The 16864-nt window shown below is 34.9% G+C and overlaps 1 pseudogene; it reads left to right on the top strand.

Annotated features, from left to right (window-relative positions):
• Positions 1-3264: 3264 nt before the first annotated feature.
• The window catches only part of LOC149228093 (protein disulfide-isomerase-like), a 65340-nt pseudogene continuing 51740 nt past the window's right edge, over positions 3265-16864 (top strand).

Genomic DNA, 16864 nt, shown 5'->3' with positions numbered 1-16864 from the left:
GGCCTATTTACCAATTGATTAATATAAAATTATCTGCTCCTTTAAAATAATAATAATAATAACAAAGTTATAATTTAATTAATTTTTATGATTTTTTAAAATCTTGACAATGTAAGATGTCTCATAAGATAAATGTTTTGATATCTATTATGGATTGATGTTTATAGATTTTTACCGGCCATTTAATTTATATAGCTACTCTAGTCAATACTATGTCATTCTTTATTTAAGGATTCACATAGTTTATAAAACAATTTAAAAACCAAAAACATAGTCTTATTACCCTTAAAAACTAAAAGCATTGTATCTTTTTGTGTGTTGAGGTTACTTTCAATAGAAGTAAGCTTATTACTCTATAATAGTGGATTCAATAGTTATTTATTTCGACATAATGGTAACAATTGTTAGCCATGATTTTAGGGTACAAAATCGTAATTGTTTTGTCTCTTAATCTTCATAGAAACTTCATTTTCAAGGATTTTATAGGACCGCATTCCTCATATTTGCATTCTATTCTTTAACATTTGTTATTTGAAGAATGAATTAGTCTCCAAAAAAATAAAATTTAATATAAAGAGAGCAGTGCCCGAATGATATCATTTTTTCGTTTGTTAATTTGTTTACAAATAGGAAGAACTAACCTAAGGTTTGAAAAACTATTACTCAGGGACATCTAAGTTATCAAAATCACTCAATTGTGACTCAGGGGTGTCTAAACAATCAAAATCACTCGAGGATGACACTCAATTGGAGCCACACCAACCTATGCTCATGGTTGGATTTGTGCCCATAGGCACTATCACCATGGAGTGTCTTAAGAGAACACCTTGTCAACTTGTGTGTTGAAGTATGTAACTCCTATTTGTCTTAGTGTGATCACATTCATGATTGTTTTTATTATTGGTTATGATTAGGTAGAGATGGTTTTCTACCTAGAGTATATTATTAGTATTTAGGAGGTTATTAGACCTAATTTGATTTGAAAGATTATCTCCAATCTAAATTGATATGTGGTTGAGATATTCCCTCAACCAATAAATTGTGTCCAAAAAACTTGTCTATATGGAAACAACAATGGTTCTCCTAAGTCTCGTGATCCAATCCTGAACAAGACAATGCACATCTAAAAAAAAACTCGGTTTCTTCAGTTTCTTCGTATAAAAAAATTAAGACAACTTTTATATATTTACACATATTTATGTGACCATGTTCATTTAAACTATAGAAGTATTGGTGGTGCATTGAGGACAAGATAGCAAGTGGTATGGTCTGGTCGTCCCTAGTGCTACCAAATTTGATGTTCGCGCCGGGTTTGCTTGACTATCCCAACTGGGCGTTGGCCACAATGGCGAGCACAAGCTACCCGACGAGTATTCTTTGGGTTTCGTTTCATGTAAGAATGTGTAGCAATTGAACAGTGTTAATGCTCCTGGGATTTTGTATAGATAGGTAAAAATTTTGTGGTGGAAGACAAGGAGGCTTTGCATCTGCAAATACATACGCAGAGGCTAGGCAAAGAAGACATCAAAGTAAGTTTGGTCTACGAGTTATAGAATTTTGGAGGTAGTGGCATAGATTCAAGCTTCACAAGACGACCAACTAGTTTGCAATGACGATCAACACTCCAAATATTTGGCCATGGTAAAGTGAAATGTGTTTTTTAATTTATTTGGAGTTTCTTAATAGAAACATGTTGTACGGGATTATAATGGAATTTAATAGAGTTAACCAATATATTATATTTAATTAATTTGATATAAAGTTTAATGATTACTTTAATGATTTTATTAGAATTAGTTATTTACAATTATATTTGTGATTATGGAAATTCAAGATAATTATGTCTACCGGTATTTTTATTTTGAAATAAGATTTTTAGAATTTTAATTTAATTATCGATATTCAAGATAATTATGTTTAAAAGTATTTTATTTATTTATTATTTTGAAATAAGATTTTTAGAATTTTAATTTAATTATCAATAATTATTAGGTGAATAGGGATTTAATTTTCTTAAAACTTTCTAAAATGTTTTTAGTAATATGCACAAATTTGATATGGAGATTTATTTTCGAAGTAGATATGCCTTTTTTCCATTTTAATTAAATTCATTAATTGTGTCAAAACACATAAACATAAATGTAAATGTTTAACATGTAATCTTTAACATTTAACATTTTTAATTTAAGGTTGGCCTTATTTAGAAATCAATCTAATTATTGTTATGTATAAATACAATATAAATTTAAAATAAAAAGAGGTTTATGAACACTCAAAAAATAGGTATGTTAATAAATATAAATATAAATAAATTGGAGGTATGGTAAATAAATAAAGTATCTTTTTATACTTATTCCAAAGGTATGGTAAATAAATAAAAATATAAATAAACTAGAAGTATGGTAAATAAATAAAAGCTCTTTTTATATTTATTCCATAAACCTCTTTATATTTACGAAGACTCAAAAAATAGGTTTTATTTAGGTGAAGTCTATGGGTCAACTACCATTTTAATACCATGGGCCAAATTCGATATTTATAAAAGATGTATGGTAAACTAATAAAAATAGAAATAAACCAGAGATATGGTAAATAAATAAAACACTTTTTTTTTTTAACCCATAATTCACTTTATATTTAAAAACACTAAAAAAAAACAATTTTATTTAGATGAAAGCTATGGGCTAAATACCATAGGCCAAATTATTATCAATACCATGCAAAAAAAACATTATTAACCCTAATATTAATATTAATAAAAATAAATATGGCACATGGTATTGACCTATGGTATTCACGTGGAGTGTAGTCTATTTAAAGGGGGGAATTAAACTAGCATAGATCCATCTTTACTCTAGATCTACTAAGCCTCGAGAAGGATGAAATATCTTGATATGCCAACTAACATAGAGTGAAAAAATATTTGATCATCTGAACGCTTGGTGGATCTATGCTAGTTAAAAAAATAACATATGAACATGTAACGATGGTACTGGTTTCAAATTATTCTTCATATATTTATATCTTATAAATATATATGAATTTATGTTTAAAAAAGCCATAGTATTACACCAAAATCTAATTACCATATTTAAAAATCTTATTACATATTTTTTTATATATTTATATTTATACTAATAATTATAATTTTAATAAAGTTATAATTTGAATGGTAATAAAGTAAAATAACCATAATTATTATAATTTTAAATAAAATTATAATTTGAACGGTAATAAAGTAAAATGTAAGTGAGACGAGTAAGAATGGCGATGGTGAGAGCTAGGGTTTTATTTATGCAGAGAATCGACGAACGTTGCTGCCGTGTAGGAGCCTGTTACAGGCATCGGAGGAGATCCAAGATGAGGGGAAGTTGATTTCATTTCTCATCACAATGAAGGATGACTTCTGCTTCCGACTGCGTGTGCGGTGAAATGGTTGTTTCCTTGTAGTCTAGCGCTCAAGCCTCGCGAAGAAAAACGCCGGCCCGCCTGTATGGTTGCCTTTGACGACAGGGACCGACTAGAAAATGGAATCACAGATTACCGACACAACAAGAGTTTTCATATCTGTAGTTTTGGCAATAATCTGGCACGTAAGGCAAGGTTGTGGCAGAATAACTAACATAAGCCTATTAGCTCGTAGAGGTGCACATGTATTCGCTAAAGAGAGCCCCATTTAATTAGGATCTGGAGAATGGTTTTCAAATCTTCATTAGGACTCTAAGCGGGAACTCGTTCGATTATGGGTGAATGGATCTGACCTTTTGTTGGATTTAAAACAACAGATTAAGCAGAGCTGGCATCTCTATGATTTTGCAAAGCCATTATATGAGGGGAATCAGTTAAGGGATTTCTCTCCGCTCAACGGATATGGTATCACGACAAACTTCACCATCGTCATGATTATCAGGTTGTGTGGTGGAGTATCAGGTACCAGGAACCAGATGTCAGATGTCACGACTTTTTACTAGGAAGCTACAAGTTCCAAAAACCCTAGTGGATTCATCTCCAAAACCCTAGTGGATTCATCTCCTTTAATGATGCAGTGAAAATGAAGGTTCATATCCCCATCATATCAAATTCTAAACTACTAAGGATCTTACATGGTAGAATAAAGGGAAAAAGCACTAGATATGGAAATATTTTTCAGAGGTAAATTCTGTGTTTTTCTATCTCGAATCCAAGGTTGTTATCTGCATATTCAATGGCCCTGATGCTTTACACCATTGGGTTTTTTTACATGGATATCCAAATGTGATATCTATTTATGTTCCAAAGGTTCCTTCATTGTCCAATTCGATACAGAGATAGATTTGGAGCATGCCCTAAATGAAGGGCCATGGTTTTGGGGCAAAGTTGGGTATCTTATTGTTGATTTTTCAAGACTTTCTAATCTGATAATTACTTCTAATGATTATTTAATCAATTCTTCGTATGTCACATTTATCATTAAACAATTACACATAGAAAATGTCAACAATGAAACAATTATGACAATAGGATCATGAAGAGACAGCAAACACAACAGACACAAAACTTTACCCTAGGAAAACCCTAACTAGGTAAAAACTCGACAACATTTTCTTAGAGAAATTGTCCAATTCAACAAAATGTACAATCTGATATTTATAGAACAACTTGGAAATTCGTAGGCTTTAACCAACCCTTCTTCCATGAACGACAGATACTCAAGGTTATAAGTCCTCCTTCTAAAGCTTTGACCCTTCCACAGAAACAAAGTATTTCGTTCTTCAAATTTTGTCACAAAACAATCCTAAACTTTGTCCTTCATTTTGCCTCAGAAAGTCCTTCTCTTTCGCACCTGTGAACATAAATTATAGAAGATGAAAATGATCCAAAAAATGTTAATTTTAGGATAACAATGGTATGTTCTATGTTTAGAGAAATTTTACTTCAATTTCCTTATTAGCCCAATATCAATATCTAGTTTAGCAATCACATCAACATGATAGTAAAATGCAGATAGAACATAAACAATAATAGTAGAAGACTAGCCAAGATAAGAGGACACAAGATATGGCACCAACCAGGGATAAACCCCAATGTGGGGAAACCCTTGATTAATTCTTCTTATAATTCTTCAAAAGTTCAACAAAGTGAGAGAGTACAATGTATAATATTTACTTGCCCAATTACAGTGAAAATCTAATCAGTCAAATAGCAGAAACATAAAGCCCTAACCAGAAAGTCAACATTGGTCAACATGGTAGATTTCTTCCTCAATTCAGCTCGATCAAAACCCAATCAACTTTGGCCTCCAACAACAAGTCTAATCAACCCAAAACAATCTGAAAAAGTCTATTCAAACCTGGTCAGCAAAGGTCAACGTTGCAGCCAACCCTAGTACAGTCAATGCTAGTCAAATACGAGGTCAAATTGCCTTGGATTTTGTGCCCAAAATTGCGGTCTGCTCAAACATAATTCCTCCGCCAAAAACCACACCTAAAATAGGTCAACACTTGGTCAACGCAGTCAAAAACAACCTCTGTAATTTCGGTCAAATCTGGTCAACAACTGGAACATAAAATCCTTCCTTTCCTTCACACGTGTGGAGAGAAGCTTTTGATTTTCATACTCAATCAATGAAGGAGAGAGAAGATGTGTGTGAGTGAAGTGTCCAAATGAGGAGGAGGCATCATGTATTTATAGGAAAACGTTGAGGATGAATAGACATGACTGTTGGTATTTATAGGAAAACGTTGAGGATGAATAGACATGACTGTTGGGCTTCTGAGCCTACATGAGTTTGCTAGCTGATCTTGACAATTTTTCCATAATCAAAATAAATTCATAATTCCTTTTGTACATGTCAGAATGGGATAATATTTAGATCAATCCTACACCTCTCGGAGAGAGGAATCTAAGAAAAATATGAGCTGCCTCATATGAGTCAAGTCCAATGTGAAGTTTGGCCCTAATTGCCAAATTTAACACTCCCTCTCAACTAGGGAGAACTTCACCTGCAAAACTGTCTGACAATCTGTACCATCATTATCTCTGCTTTGCTATGTTGAACCATGGAGAAAGAAGAAATGATTGAGAGGGTCATACCACTCTTAACCGACCCAAAGTCAATTTCCATTGATCCTAGATCAATATCAACATCCTAGCATAGGGAGTACGGTAGTACACGATGCGTCCATCGGTAGTACTATGGTCCCTATCCTCATTTCCATACTCATTGGCTAGATGAGAGGTACTTCCCATGAGTCCCGGACTACATGGGTAGGATGTGCCAGTAAGAGAAGGTGAACCACTCATCCTACTCATATGCCATAGGAGAAGGTGAACCACTCATCCTATGCATATGCCACCATGGGGTATCATAAGGGAAGGTGAACCACTCATCCTGTACATCGTGCACCACTAGGGGAAGGTGAACCACTCACCCTACGGTAGCTCATCACTCCAAGAAGTACCCCAAGCCCCCCGGAGCTCCCAAGCTCAACATCCATCTCATACAGGACCCTCATAAGAGGGTCCCTCCACAACTCCAAGTCGGTCATGGAAGGCCCAGAATTTGATCTTCCCTAGGGGCTTCGTAAGAATATTTGCGACCTGATCATTAGTCCCAATGTGTTGGAGCCTTATTGCTCCTCGTTGTACCATATCCCAGATAAACTAGTACTGATATCAATATGCTTGGAGCGGTCATGAAACATAGGATTCTCTGAAAGACGAATCTCACTCTAGTTGTCGTAGAAGATCACGGTGATATCCAGCACATGTCCAAACAACTCACTAAAGAGCTTCCTTAACCAAAAAGATTCACAGGAGGCCAAACTAGCAACAATGTATTCAACTTCAATGGTGCTTAAGGCAATCGACTTCTGCTTCCTCCTCATCTATGATATCGAAGTAGAACCTAGAGAGAAGAAACATCCAGATGTGATTTTACGATTCACCATACTGTCAACCCAGTCTGCATCAGAGTAACCATGGAGCCTCACATTCCCGGAAATGTATCTTAGTCCATAGGAGATTGTGTCCCGAAGATATCTCAAGAGATTCTTGGCAGCAATCCAATGTATGTGCTGAGGCTCAACCATAAAATGGCTTAATGAATTCCCTGCAAAACATATGTTTGGATGGGAGTTCACCAAGAACATCAGGGCCCCCACGAGTTGACGATACTCAAAAGGATTTCCCAAATCAGGCCCAGCAACACTTCCACATAACTTCTTGAAGTTAAGTTCCATTGGAGTAGTCACGGACTTGCAGTCCACCATCCTAAATCTTTCAAGTAGCTTCACGATGTATTTTCCCTCAGAAAGGAAAATCTCATCTGGCTTTTGCCAGACTTCCAACCCTAGGAAGTAAGGCATCAATCTTAGGTCATTCATCTCAAATTCGAAAGCCAACTCCCTCTTACATTGATGTATAAGAGGGTCTGCACCTGTTAGAAAGAGATCGTCCACATAAAGTACCAAGATGAGAGGTCTATCGTTTTCAACCTTAAAATAAAGGTTTGGATCAACTTCACTTCTCGCAAATCCCAGCTTTATCAGATAGTTATCAATCCTCTCATACCAAGCTTAGGGAGCTTTCTTCAACCCAAAGAGGCTTTCTTCAACCTACATACATGTGTCTGATGATCTTGAACTTTGAACCCTTGGGTTGTTCTACATAGACTTCCTTTTTAATTGAACCATGTAAGAAGGTGGTCTTGACATCCATCTAATGTAGATTCCATCCTTGCGAGGAAGCAAGGGCTATAATCAAATGAATGGTGGTATATCGGGCAACAGGTGCAAATATCTCATCATAGTCCACACCTTCTTTTTGAGAGAAGCCTTGAGCAACAAATCTAGCCTTGAACTTTTCAACACTTCCATCAACTCTTGTAGAGCCATTTCGAGGTGACAACGGATTTGTCCTTGGGTCTAGGGACCACATCTAAGACATCATTATTCATAATCGACTCATACTCTTTGTTCATAGCATCCTTCCAAACTCGGTGCTTTACAACTTCTTCAAATGTGCAAGGCTCATATTGAACAATGGTGCTCATTGCAGTTAAGTACCCTTGGTACCTATTCAGCCTCTTACTTTCACGAAATGTCCCCCTAGGTGCAACATGTCTCTCGGCATCTTTGAGAGTTTCCCTAAGCCATGAGGGTCTCCTTTTCGAAGAGGAGGGGTCATGAGGGGGTGGATCAATGAGATCCATTGGTCCTTAAACATCGTGTATTTGCTCATCCTGTAGTTCTCCCTGCTTTCTGAAATTTGCTTCTTTTTCCTTCCTTGGAAGAGGAAGGTTATTAATCTTCCCAAGGGCAGCATCCTCATCGAAAGTGACATCATGACTTATCTCCACTTCTCTTTGACTAGGCACATAGATTCTATATGCCTTAGAAGTTTCACTATAGCCCACAAATGTTCCTTTCTTCCCAGAAGCATCTAATTTGTTTCTCTTTTCTTTCGGCACATGAAAATATACAGGGCTACCAAAAATTCTAAAGTGAGAAACATCAGGTTTCTTACCACTGAAAACTTCTTCGAGAGTTTTGGAGTCCAACGCTTGATGAGGGCATCTATTTTGAACATACACGACAATATTTGCATCTTTGACCCATAAGAACTTCGAAAGTATTTGATCATGAAGCATGGCATGAGTGGCTTCTATGATAGAATGATTCTTCCTTTCAGCAACACCATTTTTCTTAGGAGTATATGTGGTAGTAGTCTCCCTCTTAATGACAACTTCGCTACAATAATCTTTGAACTCATTTGATTCATATTCGGTTCCATTATCGGTCCTCAATATTTTGATCTTCTTCCCAGTTTGATTTTCGACCAAAGATTTGAAAGAATAGAACCATGAGAATACTTCATCCTTCTTCTTCAATAAATATATCCAAGTTTTGCGATATAAATCATCCATAAAGATATCATAATATAAATATCCTCCCAAAGAGTTCATGGGAATCGTACCAAATAGATCAAAATGAACCAATTCCAATATGTCGGTAGTCTTGCTATCACTGGAGGAGAATGGTCCCCTTGTATGCTTTCCTTCGACACACCCCTGACAAACACCTTCATGTTCTACTTTAAATTCGAGCATACCTGTCACCATCTTCCTCACATCGTGTAGAGCCTTATAATGTAGATGAGCAAACCTAGGGTGCCATAATTTGGATTGAAGTGATGTGTCGCAAGACATAGCTCCCAATGGACTTCCTCCAACTTGATATAGGCTGGAGTAGCATGATCCGGATTATCCATAGTATTATGTTTCTTATGTCGATGTTTTGAACCCCAAAGGGGGTCCATCATCAGGACCAAATTGATAGAATATGATATAGGCTATCAACCCTGAATCCAAGTGTAAATGCATCTTTGAAATTTTTATTCCGCACAGATATCTTTCCATCGATGAATGCCACTTTGAATCCTTTATCCTCTGTTGTCGAGGTAGATAATGGGTTCTTCTTTTGATTGGGTACATATAGTACTTTTTGTAGATAAATGGTGTTACCTTGATTCAATTGAAGAGTAACATTCCCAACTCCCTTCACGAGATAGGTGGCATTGTCTCCAAGGATAATTTCTAAATTTGTATCCTTTTCAATCAAATTTGAAAGAGCTTCCTTAGACCCAGTGAAGTGCCTTGAGGCACCACTATCAATCAACCAATTTCCCAAGGTGTCCAGAGGAGAGGAAGTAGAGAGGGAAGATATAATATAAAATTCTTTTTGCTTGTTATCAACAACATTAGATTCATCATAGCTAGAGTTTCTTGATCTTTTGGGAGGGAGACCATTTCCATGTTGAGTAGCGGGAGCATTGCTTTTTCCTCGGTTGTTGAATCTGTCATTCCTTTGATTGTTATTGCCCCTAAAATTGTTGTTGTTGTGGTTCTCATCATCATGAGGTGTGTCCCTTATATTAGGACACTCCCTAGCATAGTGCCCAAAATTGTTGCAAATGAAGCATCTTCCCTTCCTTCCATTCTTGAAACCCAGTCTTCCTTGACATTACTTCTTTGAACCTGCATTTTTCTTCTTTTTAGCATGAGCAAGAATGTAGTAGGTTCATTCCTATTTGAAGGCATATATAGTTCTCATCCTTGTTTCTTCTTGAGAACATTTAGTCAGTAATTCTTCAAAACCTAGGATCCTGTCGTTGTTAAGAATAGTAGTGTTGAACATGTGTCATTTACGAGAGAGTCCTCCAAGGGCAATGAGAGTGAGTTGCTTATCAACAATAACTTCTCCAATAGAAAGAAGATCATTTTTTTATCTCAGTAACCCTGATGAAGTAGGATTGAATGTCTTCACCTCTTCCGTTCTTTATATCCTTTAGCTTGTTTTTGAGAAAGAGAACTTGGTTTGCATTGCTAACTTTGAACATGCCAAATAACCTGTCATATATCTCGTTTGATGTGTTAAAATCAGAGACAAAAGCAACTAAATGTTTATGAATAGAATCTTTGTCGATCTTCTTTGCTTTGACTTCACCCTTCTTGTATTTGATCTTAGCAGCAGCCGGTGCATTAGAAGGAGGTTTTGAAATCTTTCCCTGCACATAATCCATCACATCTTTCTATTCTAATGTCAAGTCAAGGGACATATTCCATGCATGATAATCAAACTTATCATGAAGCTTATCATTAGACTTGAAGTAGGATGTGGAAGCCATTGAATCTTGTCTTTGATTAGTGATTTCTCCTCATGGTGATTTCTCTTCTCACTCTTGCTTGGGTTTTGTCTTCACATCACCTCTGATACCGTGTTAATTTTAGGATAACAATGGTATGTTCTATGCTTAAAGCAATTTTACTCCAATTATTTTACTAGCCCAATATCAATATCCAGTTTAGCAATCACATCAACATAATAGTAAAATGTAGATAGAACATAAACAGTAACAATAGAAGACTACCCAAGACAAGAGGACACGTGATATGGCTCCAGCTAGGGACAAACCCCAATGTGGGGAAACCCTTGATCAATTCTTCTTATAATTCTTCAAAAGTTCAATAGAGAGAGAGTACAATGTATAATATTTACTTGCCCAATTACAATGAAAATCTGATCAGTCAAATAACATAAACAAAAATCCCTAACTAGAAAGTTAGCGCTGGTCAACATGGAATATTTGTTCCTCAATTCAGCTCGATCAAAACCCAGTCAAATTTTCCCTCCAACAACAAGTATAATCAGCCCAAAACATTCCGAAAAAGTCCATTCAAACCTGGTCAAAAAATGTCAACGCTGCAGCCAGCCCTAACACAGTCAACACTGGTCAAACAGGAGGTCAAATTGGCTTGAATTTTGTGCCCAGAACTGTGGCCTGCTCAAACATAATTCCTCCACCCAAAGCTACACCTAAAATAGGTCAACGCTTGGTCAACGTAGTAAAAAACAACCTTTGTAATTTCGGTCAACTCTTGTCAATGAATGGAACATAAAACTCTTCCTTTCCTTCACATGAGTGGAGAGTAGCTTCTGATTTTTCTTGCCCAATCAGTCAATGACAAATACTCAAGGTTATAAGTCCTTTTAAATCTTCGACCCTTCCACAGAAACAAAGTATCTCGTTCTTCAAATTTGGTCACAAAACACTCATAAACTTTTTCCTTCATTCTGCATCAGAAAATCCTTCTCTTTCCCACGTGTGAATAGAAACTATAGAAGATGAAGATGATCCAAAAAATGTGGTCACAAGTGAGGAGTTCGATTGCTCCTTATATAGTGATCTAAGGTGCTCCAAGGGGCACGTCTCAGTTGTTGGGCCGACTTAAGAAGATCTGAGCCAACCTATACTTTGGGGGCAAAATAATTTAATTTTTAAATTTTAAATTCTTCCTTTTTGATTTTTCCTTTTTAGGACCGACTTGTATACCAACCGACGCTACATTAAGATGAACATTCATTACCCCATGGTTCCCTTATTTTGTTGCTACAAATATGGTGGTTTCAATAATGTCATTTCAGGTGAGACTACCCAATCTCCCGCTTGCTTTTGGGCACCATCAAGTACTAACGAATATTGGAAACACTCTTGGAAAATACCAAAAGATGGACCTTGATAGAGCAGAAAAAGGGATATTCACTTATGCTAGAATATGTATATAGATCGAACTCAGCAAAGGTCTTCCCGATTGAATCCATCTGAAACATAAAAAAAATTGTGGACCCTAGTATTAGATTACAAGAACACGACATTTAGATGCCAATTTTTTTTTCAAACAGGACACCTGCAGAACTCATGTCCCTAGGGAAAAATTCTCCCGAGAAAGAAAAAGACGCAAACCCACAAGCCAAAGGGTTGACAGGTATTTGATCCTCATTATTTTGAAGAAGAGGAAGAAGAAACCTTGGAGAACCAATAAGATATAAATGCGTGGATAAATAAGGTAACCAAGTAGAAGGAGGTGAAGCGAGTTAGGTTGGAGCCAAAACCCACATCTAGAATGACATTGAATTATTAGAGATGATTCAAATTGGATCATTATATTTATTTTCATCCATCTCAATGCATTTGGAGTGGAAAAAGTGGAGGAATCAGCGCTCGAGACCATTTTTATTGGCTGCACCTAGTTTGGCGAAACAGGGTCTGAAACCTTCTGGGAGCATTTTGAGGCATCAAACGACGTTTATTGGGGGTAATTTTTTTTCTCTTAAGTGAAACATATTTTCATGCTATTCTACACACATAAATATTTCCAACGACGTAAGAATCACGTCAATCGGAGTCTGTATGCAAAAGTTATGCCACTCAAAAGTTGACCATCTTGTTTTCACACCTATAGTTTGGGAGAATGTCGCGTCAACCCATATTATTCATGGAAAAGGGGATAGCCACGTGTTTGTGATGTAAAAGAATCTAGAAGAGTCTATTTTGTAACTCTAGTTAAGGGTTGATGTAGTCAAACTTAACCACTAGTAGGCTATCGAGTTGTGTTATAACCAGGCCACTAAGAGGAAGAGGCATTCCATTTTTTCGAGAGCATTTTGTTCCATAGTTGAGCAAAGATAGCCAGGAGAGATAGGAGGTAAAACACACAGAGAAGATTTGTGCACTGTAGCAGCCCATGGGCCACAGACATTACTTCTTTGTATATGCAGCCATATTTCCAAACAGAGAAAGGAGTGAAGCGACCTCACCTTCCAGCTGAGTTATCTCTCGAAAGGGTTTCCCAGAGAGCATATCTTGTGTATTATGTGTGTTTGAGCTTATTTTGTTGTTCTCTACTTTTTTGCTTGATTTACTTTTACATGCATGCACTAATTACAGTTAATTCTATAGATCTAGAAATTAAATAACACTATAATAGTGTAGAATCTCAGATTTTTAATAAAATATTATCACATCTGTTGTGACGAAATATCTAGTGGAATATCCATGTGGCAATTTATGGATCAAGTGATATAAGTGTCGTGACACAAAAGGAGGAACCACAAAATGAAAATGAAACATGAGGTATAAAGAGAACCCATGTCTTTGAAAGTTTGGAATCAGACAAAGAAGTCCCCTTACATATAGACGGAAATGAATAGGCAATTATAACTAGTTGATCCCAACCATGGGGTTTGGAAAAGGGTCTAGAAAATGAAAGGAAAAAGGGAGAAGTTAAGTGATTCTTATCACACTTAATACGATGTATAATCTATGTAATTTTGTTACCATTTTTTTTTAAATTGGTCATTGGCTGAAAGGCTAATATATTCGAATGCTTTCAACATATGCAAAATGTAATTTTGTTCCTTGAATACAATTATTTTAGCAACTTGAGATGTATGATGAAGTAATAATTTTGATGCTTATTATAGATTGATGCCTATCGACATTTACCAATGATTTAATTTATATGGTTGCATCAGTTATTGGAGATCTACTTATATTTAAGATTCTCATTATATGAACAATTATAGGAAAGGAAGGTGATATTATAGTCACTGACCATGTATCTCTTGCTAAGTGTTTTGTATTATTGCAATACTTTTACAATGTAAAAGTCATTGCTGAGTTTACTTAGAAAGGAGTTCTAGCTATATGTTTTTTCTCCATGAATTGTTTGTCGAATGTTGCACTATAAATTCTAATCAGTAAGTGCAAAGAGTGTATGATTGACATAGATACATCCTAGATTTGGACTATTTTCCTAGATAATTAGAAAGTACGGTGGATGACACCCATGAAACTTGGTAAATGGAAGCATGTCCATAGGATGGTCAATTGATCAATTTTTACAATCATATTGATGTTAGGCCTTGGAGTACAATAAGTTTTCATTCAATCTGCAATACCAATGGTACAATTGTTTTCTAGAGGATGGGTATTTGAGTAATAGTCCTACAAGTAAACAAAGGAACATGGACACTTTCTAAGATGGAAGTGTGTTACATTATTCTCACTTAAGAAACCAAAAATTAATTGTAGATTGAAATTTTGAAGTGGATTGACAAGTTTGTAGTAGGAAAGACAGATGTTCTAAAACATAGAGTTTTTTGGAGTTTGGTCCAAGGAAAGCAGGTGATAGTGCTTTTGGAAGTGTTGTGGTAGAAGTAGATGTCAAATGATGATGGAAAATCAAGGTAAACTATGAATGGTTTGAAATAATAACATTCTCATGAAAATATAATAATGTCATCCACACATTACAATTGTAACAATTCTATATGTCATGTTTTTATTCAATGTGTCCATCCTTGAAGAATTAAGTATGTAATTGGTATCTCCAAGGAATAGAGTGTGTTGTATGTACCCATATCTATCTAACATTTAAATGGAATATTAATGTAAAACCTAAATAAACATGCACCAACCTTTGTCATGTGTCCCTCGTGACTTAGATAACTTCTCTACTATAGTGCAATAACCTCTATTAGGGAATTGTTTAAAACTTGGAGTGGACCATGTTGGTCGTAGACTCTGGAGGTGAAGTTTTACAATCGATGGGAGTTCATCGAGAATTTGACTGAATCATATGCACAAAGGGACATCCTATTAGGCTGGTTCAGGTGGATGGTTCTTTCTTTGTATGAACATTAATAGTTTGACAATGTTTGCATGATCGAGGTATGAGGTGATAGTACCATGATGGACTAGATATATGGAATTTGCTATTGAGGAGGTTCTTCAAGTCATAATGAAGCATTTGTTATAGAGGATAATATGTTAAATACCTTAGTTGATGAAAATTAAGACAAACAGTTATTAAGGGGGAGTGTTGAAGTCTATAGCTCCTACTTGTCTTAGGTGTGATCACAGTTGTGGTTGTCATTATTATTGGTCATTATTAGGTAGAGATGGTTCTTTATGTAGAGTCTATTACTAGTCTTTAAGAGGTTGTTAGGCCTAGTTGGATTTGAGAGATTATCTCCAACTAGTTAGCTTCCCAAATTGTTGTGTGGTTGAGATATTCCCTCAAGTAATATATTGTGTGTCTAAGATAGTTTTTTTTCTTTTGAGATAATTTTCATATATTTATTTTTGTACTATTACATTGTTTAACATGGCACATTTTTTTTTGTAATAAGGTCTAGTGTCTCATTATGACATTCTAACACCATAGGTTTCCCAAATGATACTATGAATATAACTCCATTATGCATTTTGTTGAACTACCCACATGGAAGACTTTTACATTATTATTATAAATTTCTATATGCAATAACAAACAATGTATCTAAACCATGAAAGAAAATTTTAGGGATAATATTCTTAAGTAGACAAATTTTCCATACTTTTCCCTTAAAAAATTAGTTAATTTCCATTTTTTTTGAATAATAATTCATCCAAATTTTATAATATTAAATTATTTTATCTTAAAAATTGTAAAAAATGATAAAAACTATATAAAATCATTATAAATTTGAATATTTTTATAACAATATCACCTTTTATAATATTTTTGGTTAATTCTTAAAATTTCCCATTCAAACCCGATTTAAGCCTCGAATCCACTCCAAAGCATAATTACCAAACCAAGTATATAAAATTCTAAAGAAATATCTATTTAATAGATCGGGTAGTCTACAAATGCATTTGGTTATTTTCAAATTGGCCTTAAATGATGATAAAGGGAGCAAACGAATCTTGCCACCAATGAGATTCAAATTATTACTTTTTCGAAATATTAGAATTCATTTTCTCTTTATAGAATGTAATTTAGTAGGGAAAAGTGAGTAACATCTTGACAATTATGGTCATGATTTTAATAGCATAATATTATTTATTTTATTTTAATTAATAATTTATATCTTTTATTATTGGATTGGCCGTGTTTCTAAGACATAAAATGGGGTTTTAGATCGTTTTAAGGCCAGCCTTGATTCGGCTAACCTTGAGCCATCGGCCAGCCTTGATGGGGCTCATCCTTGACCCTTGAGCCTTTGGCTTTCCTTGAACCTTGATATTTGCATCCTAAAGATGGGCAAACAGCCTTCCAACCTTATTATATTAAAAAAAAAATATGATGAATTAAAAAAAAATTACGTTATTGGTATGTTTTTTTATGGAATAAAGTTTCAAGAATTTTAATTTAATTACCAATAATTATTAGTTAGATATAAAAATTTAACTTGTACAGAATATTTTAGAATATTCTTAATAATATATACAAATCAAAGGTTGAGATTTATATTCAAAATAGTTATGCCATTTTTTTCCTTTTTAATTAAATTGATTAATTAAAAAAATGTCATATGAACAAATGCCATATTAAGTGAATTATGGTTTTTTAGGCATGTGGTATTGATAAGCCATGGTATTGACCCATGATATTATAACAAAGCTTATTTACAAATTTAGAATCTCCATTGTAAAGCAGGGATAAGTCTCTATGGTTAAAAATCTTGTTCCATGTTTTTAAAAGTATATATGTTTAACT

This window comes from Pinus tabuliformis, chromosome J (genome assembly GCF_031772625.1).
Source record: "Pinus tabuliformis cultivar Carrire ecotype Pingquan chromosome J, CPIR1, whole genome shotgun sequence".
Taxonomy (NCBI): Eukaryota; Viridiplantae; Streptophyta; class Pinopsida; order Pinales; family Pinaceae; genus Pinus; species Pinus tabuliformis.
The sequence above is the reverse complement of the archived record's forward strand: the minus strand, read 5'-3'. Positions and strand labels throughout refer to the sequence as shown.